Source organism: Sapajus apella, unplaced genomic scaffold (genome assembly GCF_009761245.1).
Source record: "Sapajus apella isolate SASKATOON/1434 unplaced genomic scaffold, GSC_monkey_1.0 scaffold15, whole genome shotgun sequence".
Taxonomy (NCBI): Eukaryota; Metazoa; Chordata; class Mammalia; order Primates; family Cebidae; genus Sapajus; species Sapajus apella.
Window position 1 is genome coordinate 27976968 of NW_022436955.1, and position 14769 is coordinate 27991736.

General features: G+C 49.0%; 1 protein-coding gene across 1 annotated transcript in view; it reads right to left on the reverse strand.

Moving 5' to 3' along the window:
* The window catches only part of COTL1 (coactosin like F-actin binding protein 1), a 48750-nt gene that overhangs the window by 1930 nt on the left and 32051 nt on the right, over positions 1-14769 (reverse strand). The gene's annotated exons all lie outside the window — the stretch shown is intronic.

Below are 14769 nucleotides of genomic sequence, written 5' to 3' on the forward strand. Positions count from 1 at the left end.
GGGGAGGACAAAACTCTGATTGGTGGCTTTTGCCCATTTCCATGGTGTTAATATTCCCACAGTGGCTGATGTCAGCCTATCAAAGTGATGTCACCATGCATGGAGGTGGAATTAGACAGGTGTAATTCACTCTCGCCAGCTGTTACCAGCAAGCTTCGGCCACCAATGTTCCTAATGACACAGGAGCTTCCAGTCCTGGGTCTGCCATGGGCTTTCCACCTGCATCGAATTACATGAGGGTAGAGGCTGTGCTTCATTCAATAAATACCATGCCAGGCTGTGAGGCTACAGGGCTGAGCAAAACAGATGCAGTCACTGTCTCCTCTTGGGGTATACAGGTTTCACCCATAGCCTGCAGGCGTGGCACCCATGGGACACTCCGTAAACACGTGTGGCATGAATGAGCGAAGCAGGTGACCTGGCTTATCAGATGGCCCTAAGTCATGATGATACACAATTATCTCATATGTTAATCCTAAGACTTTAACAAACAAGGAAAATTTCAGGATGATGATAGCTGGACAAAAAAAGCTATCAAACCACAAATACCAAGTCTAACAGAAAATCATCCACATTAAAAAAAAAAAAAAAAAAAGCCAAAAGGAAATAAACAAATAACCAATAGTTTGTTTTCTTCTTGAGAGAAAAGCCTGTCGCCCAGGCTGGAGTGCAGTGGCTCAGTCTCGGCTCACTGCAACCTGCCTCCAGGGTTCAAGCCATTCTTATGTCTCAGCCTCCCAAGAAGTTGGGACTACAGGTGCCCGCCACCATGCCTGGCTAATTTTTCTATTTTTAGTAGAAGCGGGGTTTCACTGTGTTGGCCAGGCTGGTCTCGAACTCCTGGCCTCAAGTGATCCACCCGCCCTGGCCTCCCAAGGTGTTGGGATTATAGGCGTGAGCCACCACGCCCGGCCAACCACAATGATTAAGCACTTCTGTGTAACAGCACAGTGCCGTGGTACTGCTAATGACCCATGGTAGCAAATAAAATCATGGAAAGTGGAAACAACCCCTATGTCCATCAGCTGAGGAGTGGATTATCAGCACAGTCCGTCCACACAATGGAATACTCCTCAGCCACAGAGAGGAATGAAGTGCTGACTCACGCAGCAAGATGGATGCACCTCGAAAACAGGATGCTGAGTGCAAGAGGCCGGGCATAAAGACCATATATGGTCGGCTACCATTTGTATAAATGTCTAAAAAAGGCAAACCCATAGAGGCTGAAAGCAGACTCGTGGTTACAAGGAGCTGGAGATGGGAACAGGAAATAATAGAGACGTTCTAAAATTGGGATTGTGGTGATGGGTGCGCAAATCTGCAAATTCACAAAAAAGTACTGAAAAAAAAGGTACTGAAAAAGTGCACGTAGGATGAGCTGATTTTGTGGTGTACACATTATACCTCAATCAGGTTCCTTTTAAAAAGGCCTTGAAAGTGGAAATAATGTGGACAAAATAAGGCCTTATTTTAAAGGTGATCGGCATTATTTTCACTTTAAAGATGAGAAAACAACTGCTGGAGATTGCCATGCTTGACGGAAGTCACATACCAGAGGTCCCATTAATGCCAAAGCTGGCATCTTGAAAGAGTCACCATCTCTTTTTGGGGTGATGAAAAAGTTTTAGAACCAGACAGGGGTAGGGGTTGCACAACACTGTGAATGTATTAAAAGCTACAGAATTGTATACTTGTACACTTTAAAATGGCTCATGCCTGTAATCCCAGCACTTTGGAGGCCGAGGCGGGCAGATTACCTGAGGTCAGGAGTTCGAGACCAGCCTGGTCAACATGGTGAAACCCCACCCCTACCAAAAATACAAAACTTAGCTGGGCATGGTGGCACATGCCTGAAATCCCAGCTACTTAGGAGGCAGAGGCAGGAGAATTGCTTGAACCCGGGAGGTGGAGGTTACAGTGAGCCAAGATGGCACCACTGCACTCCAGCCTGGGTGACAGAGAGAGGTCAGTCTCTAAATAAATAAATAAAAATAAATAAAAATGTTCGTTTTATGTTAAATGAATTCCACCACAATTAAAAAACAAAAAAGTCGCCATACCGCCAAGAATGATGAACCCAGGAACATCCTCAAGGTCAAGTTTAACAATAAAAAGACAAAGCATTTGATGTGCAAAGCCACTGAGAACACTAACAAGGTGGAGAAGGGGAGGTTAATTTTTATCAAGCAGCTGATACGTGCCAGGAACAGCCTCACTCATGCTCTCATTCAGCCCTCAGTATATTAGCTTTATTTTATTTTACTTTTTGAAGATAAGACTCATGGGCTGGGCTTGGAGAGACCTGCCTGGAATACAAAACATCCTTTAGATCCCTTCTGTGCCCACCCTGCTACAGTGTGTTACTAAGTATATGTGATCAGTGCAATGAAAGAATACAAAGTAGATGGAAAAGCCAGAAAGGAGAATTGAGAATTAATGCATTTCTCAAGCCTGAGCCCCAGGACATGAGGGGCAGAGAGCGATCAGAAGTAGGAAACCAACAGCTTAAGATGCTTCTAGAATAAAGTCCAAAGTTCCTCTGCTTTGCGATAGCTATATATGGCAATCTACAGAAATAAGAACACTTGAATTTCGAGCTGGTTAGCTATTAGAAGATTAAGAAAAACAAGTGTGAAGGCTGGGTACAGTGGTTCATGCCTGTAATCCCAGCACTCTGGGAGGCTGAGGCGGGCAGATCATGAGGTCAGGAGATTGAGAACATCCTGGCCAACATGGTAAAACACTGTCTCTACTAAAAATACAAAAATTAGCCAGGTGTGGTGGTTCGAGCCTGTAATCCCAGCTACTCGGGAGGCCAAGACAGGAAAATGGCTTGAACCCGGGAGGCAGAAATTGCAGTGAGTCGAGATCGAGCCACTGCACTCCAGCCTGGTGACAGAGCAAGACTCTGTCTCAAAGGAAGAAAGGAAAGAAAGAAAAGAAAGAAAGAAAGGAAGGAAGGAAGGAAGGAAAGGAAAAAAGAAAGAGAGATAGAAAGAAAGAAGTTTGATAAGGTCTAAGAAATCTAAAATGAAAGATACATGGAGCAAGGCACAGGTCAACCTAAAACCACAAGTACTTAGGAAATCAAATTATAACAAAACAGAAAGAAGCAAAACAGACAGCAGAGCTAGTAAAACAACAATAAATGTAAATGAAAAAAATTACCTTTAAAAATCCTATGTTTCAAACTATAAAAAAAAAAAACCACCACCTCAAACCTTGTACTGCATACCAAGGACATGTTTAAAATCAAAAGAGTAGCAGAAAAATAATTACAAGTTATACAAACAAAAGTATATACAAAAACAACCATATGATCTGTGAAAACGTTTAAAGCAAACCAAATCTCACAAGATTAACAGGGGCATCCTGCAACTTGATAACCCCCCTGGCTCGGCTGATGTTCTTTCCTTTCTGCTCAGTAGAAAATAGAATGGAAGGTTATTTTCCCTGCAGAAGGGCTGTTTTTATTGTCTGTACTTAGGTCTTAAAAGACAAGCCGTCCAGCAATCCGATTACTGTCAAAAGGCAAAGCAGGGTTAGAGAGCAAGTGTCTTGACACGCTGAAATGGCTCACACCTAGAAATCCTGTATTCATATTTCATTTCCAATTTACCCTCAGGGGAACACAGAGAGTTAGACTGTGCAAAATTGAGTCCTTCCTCATTCCTTACTGCCTTTTTTTTTTTTTCCTCTTCCAATGATCAAGAAAGACAAATACTTTAAACATTTGTGAAGCTACAATGACGGTGGCCCTGCTCTGGTCCCCATTAGAACAGAACCCAGATTGTCTGTCTGGGAGAATCCTGACATGCCACCTCCAGGGGTGGGCTGAAGACCTTGTATTCAGACATAAGCCTTGTTTGCTCCCTTCACCTTCAGTTTGGCTGACAGCTGGCACATTTGGCTCAGCTCCCCTCCTCACATAAGAGTCCCCGCCACGTGACTGCCCAGGTGTAAAGCCTGAGACTCACTGCATCCTATGCAGCTGCAAAGCTGAGCAGAGGGAAGGGATGGATGGAGGACACTAGAAGGGTGGCTTCCTCTGGGCCTTCCCATCACAATGGCCTCATAGACAGCAGGGCTGCTGGGCTAGAGGTCATCTCTTTTCCCTCAATTCAGAAGGAGAAACTGAGGCTCAGCGAGTGACACCACGAGGCTAGCTAAGTGGCAGTCATCCAGCAGCCCGCGGCTCTCCACCCTTGCACTGGGTCCGCTCGCCTTTTCCCGCACCTGTCTCCTCCCCTCCCTGCGTCGTGTCTCCTCCTGGTGCTTCTCCTGTGTCTTGTCCACCCCCTCCCTGTTCTTTGAGCCTGGCAGTGACTCCTAGCACCTTCCAAATAAAGTGTCCGAATGTCAACCCAATCGCCCCCCTGGGACTGGCTCCGCCCATCACCTGACCGCCAGACTGGTCATGGACGGGCCCATTGCCTGGATGCCACATGGACACATGGGTCAGACGGGCCTGTGACTGACAGTGGTCAGTTCCCTTGAAGCCAGAGCTTGACCCCAGCCTGCTCCTGAGTGGACAGTGAGCCGCTCCTGCCTTCTACAGGGCCAGAGCCCATCCTCAAGGGGTCCAGGTGGTCCGGCCGCATGGAGGGGGTACTAGCAGGCCTCCATCCTATGCGGGGTGCTCCTGAGCCCCCAGGGGCTTACCAAGGTGAGCCAGCACCTCCCATTCAGGGCGTGGACTCCACAGAATGTCCCCAAAATGTCCGATCTGAGCCTCAGCCTAAAACCAACTCGAAACAACCTCCACCGCTCTCCACCTCCACGCCTTCCAGCAGCTCCCGCTGGATAAGGGAGTGGCAAGCACCCCTGAGGAGTGGGCTTCACTGCATGTCTTCAAAAAGAGCCAGAAGCTGAGCAAAACCGGCTCTGGACAGAGGACCCTGACTGGGGCGCAACGCCTGAGACTGGAGGGAGCCTGCGTGGAACTCTGCCTCACACCTGAGGCCGGAAGCCACAGGCAACACATGTGTGCAAAGCGTGGCCACCGCACGCCACACACCTCGCCGGCACCCACATGCCACAACGCCCACGGGGGCAGGGGCAGGCGACAAGACTCAGGAGGCAAGTCCTTCACAGAAGGAGACTTCCAGAGAGGGCCTAGTGCAGTGCGGACAAATAAAGCATTTCACATTTTCTTTTTTTTTGAGATACAGCCTCGCTCTGTCACCCAGGCTGGTGTGCAGTGAGGCGACCTCGGCTCACTGCAGCCTCAACCTCCTAGGTTCAAGCAGTCCTCTCACCTCCGCCTCCCTGGTAGCTAGAACTACAGGCACAAGCCACCACGTCCAGCTGATTTTTGTATTTTACTGTAGAGACGTGGTTTCGCCATGTTGCCAGGCTGGTCTCCAACTCCTGGGCTCAAGCGATCCACCCGTCTTGGCCTCCACGGGCCGGAATTTTAAATTTTCTTTCCTTTCTCTCTCTCTCTCCCTCTCTCTCCCCACTGCCTTTCTCTCTCTTTTTCTTTTCTTTCTCTCTCTCTCTCTCTTCTCTCTCTCTCTCTCTCTCTTTCCTTTCTTCCTCTTTTCCTTTCCTTTTCTTTTTCTTTTTCTTTCTCAGGGTCTCACTCTGTCACCCATGCTGCCAGACTGGAGTGCAGTGGCACAATCTCAGCTCACTGCAACCTCCACCTGTGTTCAGGAGAGCCCACTGCCCCAGCCCCCAGGTAGCTGGATCTGCAGGTCCCACCACCATGCCTGACTCATTTTTGTGTTTGTTTTTTTTTGATACAGCGTTTCACCATGTTGCTCAGGCTGGTCTTGAACTCTTAAGCTCAAACGACCCACCTGCCTCAGCCTCCCAAAGTGCTAGAATTACAGGCATAAGCCACTGCACCTGGCCAGGAATTTTCAAATTTCTAGTAGTCACCATTGAAGAAAATAAAAAAGAAATCAATGCCATTAATTTTAATAGTATTTTATGTAATCCAATATATGCCAAATATTGTCATTTCTACATGTAATCAATGCTAAAAGCCACTGGTGAGGTCCTTTACCTTCATTTCTTTTGAACAGCCTTAGAAGCCCTGTGTGCTCTCCAGGTTTACAGCACACAGTGATTTTCAAGCATTCAGAGGCCACATGTGGCCAGCGGCAGCCAGGTCTAGACAGAACATTAAAGAGTCTGAAAGAATAATGTGATCAGCCAGAGAGAATCATGAATTGCAGAGCAGGAGCCCTTCTGAGGGGAGGAGAGTGACTGGCAGGGGCCGCATGGAAGACTTCAGGGCCTGGAAATGCGCCACGTCCAGATCTGGGTGGTGGTTTCACAGGCGTACGCCATGAACATTCAAAATATACAACAACTTGGGCCAGTCGCAGTGGCTCACACCTGTAACCCCAGCACTTTGGGAGACAACTGGATCACCTGAGGTCAGGAGTTCGAAACCAGCCTAGACAACACAGTGAAACCCCATCTCTACTAAAAATATAAAAAATTAGCTGAGTGTCGTGGCGGGTGCCTATCATCCCAGCTACCTGGGGGGCTGAGGCAGAAGAATCACTTAAACCTGGGAGGCAGAGGTTGCAGTGAGCCGAGATCACGCCATTGTCCTCCGGCCTGGCAACAAGAGAGAAACTGTGTTTAAAAAAAAAAAAAAAAATATATATATATATATATATATATATATACACACACACACATATAGATATATATATTTGTACATACATATATGTATATGTATGCATATGTATATACAAAAACTCGTTGAGCAGTATTCCTAAGACCTGTGCATTTTACTCTATGTAAACTGTGTTTCAGTTAAACAAAATAGTGAAGGGAGGTGGCTCATGCTTGTAATCCCAAGCACTTTGGGAGGTCAAGGAGGGAGAATCGCTTTAGCCCCGGAGTTCAAGACCAGCCTGGGCAACCTAGGGGAACCCTGTCTCTACAAAAATAATAATAAAAAATAGCCGAGAGTGGTGGCGTGCGCCTGTTGTCCCAGCTACTCGGGAGGCTGAGGCGGGAAGATGACTTGAGCCCCAGAGGTCGAGGCTGCCGTGAGCCATGATCGCACCACTGCAGTCTACCCTTGAAACCTGCCATCCACCTCTTCATGACACAGAGGACCAGCACGCAATGCAGAGAGGGGACACAATTCATCCCAGGGCACACAGCAACTTCCCAGCGGGGCCCTGGGGGTGCGTTCCAGATGCCGGCCCAGGGACTGCTCTAGACAGCCAAGCCCTAGAGGCGGCCGCCACAACTGGCCAGAGACTGCACAGCAGCGTGCGCCTGTCTGGGGCCACTGTCACCTGTGGCTGAAGAAACATCTTTGTCTTGTCCAGGAACTCAGGGTCGCTCTCTGATAGCTGCCACAGGGGACTTCTCCTTTCTTGCCAAAGCAGGATTTTTTTTCCAAAGGGCCTTATCCAGCCAAGTCTGACTCCAAGCAGCTGAGGCTGCTTGAATGGTTTGGAACAGTGCAAGCTGCCAAGTGGAAGACAAGTTTTTGTTTGTTTTTTTGAGACAGACTCTTACTCTGTCGCCCAGGCTGGTGTGCAATGGCGTGATTGCAGCTCACTGCAACCTCCGCCTCCCAGGTTCAAGTGATTCTCCTGCCTCAGCCTCCCGAGTAGCTGGGATGACAGGCACCTACCCCCACACCTGGCTAATTTTTGTATTTTCACCATGTTGGCCAGGCTGGTCATGAAGACAAGTTTTGTCCCTGTGACCTTTCCCAACTGCTTATACATTCACACCTCAAAGATGCAAAACAAACATTCGACAAAACTTGTCTCCACTTTCCTGAGGAGGGTAACATAGCAAAGGGCACGGGGTAGGTACTGCGGCTCCGGTCAGAGTATCTAGCTGTCTCTCTCCAAGGCTGGATTTTAAAGTGCATATTTTCCTATCTTGGTTTTAAATCATCCTTGCTCACTGCAACCTCCACTTTCTGGGTTCAAGCGATTCTCCTGCCACACCTGGCTAATATTTGTATTTTCAGTAGAGACGGGGTTTCACTGTGTTCACTAGGATGGTCTTGAACTCCTGACCTCAGGTGATCCACTCACCTCAGCCTCCCAAAGTGCTGGGATTACAGGTGTGAGCCACCATGCCTGGCTCATCCTTTTCATTTTTATTTTTTGAGATGGTGTCTCACTCTGTCGCCCAGACTGGAATGCAGTGGCATGATCTTGGCTCACCGCAACCTCCACTTCCCGGGTTCAAGGAATTCTCCTGCCTCAGCCTCCAAAGTACCTGCGATTACAAGCACATGCCACCGAGCCTGGCTTGTTTTGTATTTTTAGTAGAGACACAGTTTCATCATGTTGGCAAGACCGGTCTCGAACTCCTGATCTCAAGCGATCTGCCCACCTAGGCCTCCCAAAGTTCTGGGATCACAGGCGTGAGCCGCCACACCTGGCTCCTTTTCATTTTTAAATGGCTCCCAACTGCTTGGGTTTAAACCCCAGGGTGTTGGGAGCAGGTTTGGGCCAAATACAAACAGGCACAATGGTCCACAGGCATCTCCAGTGGCCTGAGCCTCCCTGGGGGCTCAACCTCTCTGAGCCGTAGTCTCCTCATCTGCAAATGGGGATAATTACAGCTTCAGCTCCCAGGGCTGCTGTGAGGATCGTATGAGCACAAAAGGGGCCTGGATGCTTGAGGAGTGTGCCAGGTACAAAGTTAAGTGCTCATCAGTCATGGACGGTGCTCTACAGGGCTATGGGCTCGCCTGCATTCTCAAGATGTGAGGATAAGTATCTGAGATACAGTGAAGTTCTCTCAGCCCCTCAGAGTGAAGGCACAGGCAGTGGCTGGTTCCTCTTCTCGTTCCCAGTGTTTATTTTTTAACGAAGGGAAGTCCCAGGAATTCCTAGGAATAACCAAGGCAATGAAACTGGCAGAGAGAAGATGCCAGCTCTGGCTGCAAACCTCAAAGGCAGGCCCAGGGTTGGCTGCAGGGGAACAGGGAGGAAGCCTGTCTGGTACAAGTGTGGGGTCTGCTCCTCAGGAGTGTTTGGGCTATGAGGATGTTCCCAACCAGTGCAGGGAATGTGGGCGCAGGGGAAGCTCTGGAGAGAAAACATGAGTGGGGGTTCTTGGGCAGTTCCATCTGTGATGTCAGAAATGCATATTTCTATGAAGTGGGGCCCAGGAGAGGAGCTGATCTTTGTTGTATGGAAAGACAATGAGAGTGACACAAGTCACTCTCCCCACAATCACATGCTAGAGGGCAGCTGTCACATGCCACACGCTCTCCTAGGCTCTGGAAAGTCAAAATTCTGGTACTGGCGGGTTTGTGACAGACTGAGAACAGAGAAACAGACGCAGGGGGCTCTAAAATGCCCTGAAGGCAGTATTCAACGGCTCTGCGCCCGGTTTTCCGCCTCTGTGAAAGAAGAAGGCTGGACAACAGGGTCCCCCAGCCTCTCCCCATCAGTCGTCCAGGTATCCCACACCTAAGCCTCCAGAGCACATGGATACAGGATGAAGTTCCACCAGGGACACCAGAATCCTAAGGCAGTGGGGAAACCTGGCATGGAAAGTCAGCTGTGGGATCAGAGCATGGCTCTCACATGAAGGCTATGCTGGCTTCAGGTCCACCCTTGCAAAAAGGTGTGGGGATGGAATCTCCCCTCCGGCATGCATGAGATGGGGCTGGGGGTAGACAAGACACATGCTGGCCACATGAATGTGTCTTTTCTACAAGCAGGTGAAGATGATTTATAAACCAAAGACCCTGGAGTGCTGAAGAAAAGCAGTCAGTCCCCAGCACCCTGCATCTTGCCAGGAGACGAGGCAATTTCCAAGGAAGAGGAGCCACATGAAAACGCACAGCCACGTAACCTGCTAAGCACCCACTGCCGACCCCACCGAGGCCCCTACACCTCCTTCCCACAACTATTCAAAGTGCTTGAAAGACCAAGGTTTTAAAAATTCTACAGCAAGGTATAATTTACTTAAAAGAAATGGGTTCTTTCTCTTTCTTCTTCTTCTTTTTTTTTTTTTTTTTTTTTGAAACAGAGTCTTGCTCTGTTGCCCAGGCTGGAGTGCTGTGGCACCATCTTGGCTCACTGCAACCTCCGCCTCCCAGGTTCAAGCGATTGCCCTGCCTCAGCCTCCCAAGTAGCTGGGATTGCAGGCGTGCACCATCATGTCCGGCTAATTTTTGTATTTTTAGTTTCAATAGGCTTTCACCATGTTGTCCAGGCTGGTCTGGAACTCCTGATCTGCCTGCCTCAGTCTCCCAAAGTGCTGAGATTATAGGCATGAGCCGCCGCGCCCGGCCGGAACAGGTTCTTATAATAGGCATGAGTCATCATAGATAAAGGGAAAAACGAACAGATGAAAACGGCACAGGCGAGGGTTTGACAGATTCAGGAACAAAGGCATCCATGGCACCCTCACAGCTCAGGAGTGACTCGACCCTCCTTCAATGGGGAGAGAACAAAAGCCAAGACAGAGGCCCACGGCTGTATTTTGGGTGGGCACAGGGTAACCATCTAATGAAGATGGAAGGCGTGATGTCCAAGAAGCATGCTGTGAGGCTTTTGGCCAAAACCAAATGGGGCGGCTGTTCATATGCCTAGATCAGCGGCCGCCGCAAGGCCCCCACCACTGCAGCGTTTGGGCAACTGCCTGTAGTCTAACACACTTGGCTTTCCTGACCATAGAGATTTACAGAAGCCCCAGATGCACCCTGCCTAATTTCTGACTGCGGCTTCATCTAGACCAGGGAGGTAACGCATATGGGAAACACACTCTTCTCTCTCCAGCATCCAAGCAGACATCACAAATTAATCGTGGCACTTTCCCCACCGAGTCCAGGCTTAACCTCAGATTCATCCCCTTAGCCCGGAGCCCCAAATAGCCCAGGCTTATTGATCAGTTGGCAAGCTAGAGCTTCAATCCAGGTTCATCTTCAGCCTCTGCCCCATCGAAACGGTGCCCAGCATTTCTTATTCCTCAGCCGCACCCATGTTTGGGGACTTTTTCCAAAGAAGTAACAAATTTTTTTTAAATGACAACGTACATACTCAGAGATGTTCATTGCCAGCAAATACCAGGCTGTTTCCATTTTTCAGCAAAAGGTGGATAAGTAAGTAAATAGTATCTACTTAACACTTCTTATACACAAGGAACTTATAATTCATGGCATCTTTCTGAACTTTCACAATTCCAGGTGTGAGATATTATCATACACATTTTTCAGATGAAAAAACTGGGGACAAAGGAAGTAAAGTAGCCAGCAGGAGATCACAGGACTGGCTCTATTCCAGGAGGAGGAACACACACACACAGGCATGCACACACGCACACATGCAGGCATGCACATATACCCACAAGCAGGCATGCACACACACATGCAGGCATGCACACACACACAGAGGCATGCACACACACACACAGGCATGCACACACACACACATGCAGGCATGCACACATACCCACAAGCAGGCATGCACACACACATGCAGGCATGCACACACACACAGAGGCATGCACACACACATGCAGGCATGCACACACACACATGCAGGCATGCACACATACCCACAAGCAGGCATGCACACACATAGGCATGCATGCACACAGAGATACACACACATCCGCCACACACAAGCACGCACACACACACACACAAACACAGCTATGCACATACCCACACACATGCAGCCATGCACACACACAGGCACGTACACATGCAGGCATGCCACACAGGTGCACACAAACATAGATATGCACACACACATGCATGTGCATGCACATACAGGCATGCACACACAGGCATACACACATACATACATGCACACACAAGTACATAGAAACACAGGTATGCACACACACATGAACATGCAAGCATGCATACATACATATACACCTGCATACATATACAGACACATGCAGGCATACACATACATACCTGCACACACAGGTGCACACAAATATAGGCATGCACACACCCACAAGGGTGCACATACATATACACATATGCATCACACAAATCCACACTCACACACAGGAGTGCCACACATACACATATACACACACACAGGCACACACACCCCACAGAGAGGTACACATACACAGAAAATCGCAGACTTACATATGCTGTACTACATCCACTTACAAAATAATATTTGGCCATTAAAATTATAAAAACAGGCCAGGCACAGTGGCACATGCCTGTAATCCCAGCACTCTGGGAGGCCCAGGCAGGCGGATCACCTGAGGTCCGGAGTTCTCGACCAGTCTGGCCAACATGGCATTTCTATTAAAAATACAAAATTAGCCAGGTACACTGGAACGCAGCTGTAGTCCCAGCTACTTGGGGGCTGAGGCAGGAAAATCACTTGAACCAGGAGGTGGAGGTTGCAGTGAGCTGAGATTGTGCCACTGCTCTCTGACCTGGGTGACAAGAGCAAAATGTCATCTCAAAAAAAAATTATAAAAACAAAAAGCATTTATGAAATGTCAAGAGGAAGGACACAGGCTGTATCCCCACCCCGCTACGGCTGTGGCACGGGCTCCGCGGGAAGGTTTCCTCTGTGTCAGGTGGCGGGTAGCAGTGGCTGATCACTTAGCTCCTGCATTTTGTCGGAACCCTTTCTGCAAACCACAGCAACTTCAAATAAAACCCCCATGGGGAGAAGACTAAGCGTGTGTGCTGGTTCCATAAGGGAATCGCACAAGGCAAGATGTCCAGAACAAAGAATGACAAGGGTTGGACAAAAGCGTACAGGGGTCCAGGGAAGGGGAAGAGAAGAGGGAAAAGCACTCAACACAGGAGCAAGACTTCAAGGGCAGCGTGCCTTCGGCCTTTCATGACGGCTGGAAAAGCTGTACTTCACATACAAGGAGCTCTCCAGATTCATTCTTCAGGTTAAGACCCATATACATTCGAATGGCGCATCTGCACGGCGCAGCGACTGTCCTGTGCTAGTGACTGTGTCGGGAATCACTGCACCAGAGCATCCGGAAGCCAGCTGCTGGCAGGAGCCTGGGGCAGGTACCAGGCTAGGGCAGGCTGCCCAAGGGCTGGCACTGGTCTAGACTTTAGTGGAGGGCAGCCAAGTCACAGTCCACTGGGCAGAATTCTTTGCTTATTAAGACGGCTTCATTTACATGCCCAGCCCAAACCCAGGGTGCAGGGATCTTTTTTTTGAGCAGGGTCTTGCTCTGTTGACCACACCTGAGTGCCATGCATCCCCACAGTGGTGTGATCACAGCTCACTGCAGCCTTGCCCTCCTGGGCTCAGCCTCCTGAGTAGCTTGGACTATAGGTGCACACCACCACGCTCAGCTAATTTTTTAAATTTTTTGTAGAGCCGGGGTCTTACTGTATTGCCCAGGTTGGTCTGGAACTCCGGGGCTCAAGCAATCCTCTCACTTCAGCTCCCCTAAGGGATTTTAACCTCTTTAGAAACAGATGCACAAAGCGGACCCATTGCTCTCGTCTCAAATCTTCCCAGGGCTCCTCACTGCCCTCCCATTACAAAAGCCCCACATTTAAAGTGGCCTCCGTTCCCCCACCATCTGGCTTCTGCCCAAACACTCACCTTGACTCAAGAACTAGTTCTCTCCAAGCCTGTTTCCTCATCTGTATATTGGGGTCAGTACCACCCCTGGCTCATGGATGCATAAACCTGGCCCTCTGAATGCGATACCTGATCCCACCATTCACATGCTGCATGGGGGGTCGTTTATCTTTCAGTTGTGCAATTTGTGTTTTAAAAATATGTAACATGAGGCTGGGCACAACAGCTCATGCCTATAATGCCAGCACTTTGGGAGGCCAAGGTAGGCAGATCACCTGAAGTCAGTTTAAGACCAGCCTGGCCAACATGATGAAACCCCAACACTACTAAAAATACAAAAATTAGGCTGGGCATGATGGCAGGTGCCTGTGGTCCCAGCTACCCAGGAGGCTAAGGCAGGACAATCACTCGAACCCAGGAGGTGGAGACTGCAGTGAGCCAAGATGGTGACACTACACTCCAGCCTGGGCAACAGAGTGAGGCTCCACCTAAAAATATATATATGTATGACATGAGCAACAAGAGGTCTCCCTGGCCTTGGCCCAGGTGAAATGCATCAGGCCAAAAAGGCCCTTCTGGTTATGTGAATATAGAGTCTTTCCATGAACCACTGGCTTAAGGAAGCATAAACACGCCACATAGAAATAAACAGCTGAAACCCTCTGGAGGCAATGAACAGTCCACGGAGGTCCACACAGTGCCAGGTGGTAACTCATGCTCAGTGAGGGGCAGGACCGTCTCGTACGTCTCATTCCATAGAGTGGTGTAGGCTTTCCCGGCTGCCAATCAGCTCTCACTCCTGCTTTCTTTAATTTTTTTCTTGTTAGTGAGATGGAGTCTCATTCTGTCGCCAGGCTGGAGTGCAGTGGCACGATCTTGCCTTACTGCAACCTCCGCCTCCTGGGTTCAAGCGATTCTCCTGCCTCAGCCTCCTGAGTAGCTGGGATTACAGGCATGTGCCACCACGCCCAGCCTAATTTTTGTATTTTTAGTTTCATCTTGTCTGGTTAGCCTGGCTGGTCTAGAACTCCTGACCTTAGGTGATCTGCCCACCTCGGCCTCCCAAAGAGCTGGGATTATAGGCGTGAGCCACTGCGCTCAGCCTCCTGCTCTCTATCGAAACAGAAGCAGAGATGTGGAATTTCAGCCTAGCACCGAGTCCCCTGAGTGTTAACTAGTCCACAATTTAATTTAACACAAAGAACAGTTACTGAGCATTTAAAAGCTTCTGTCCTGGTAAAACACGAAGAGCCCACATGAGCAGATT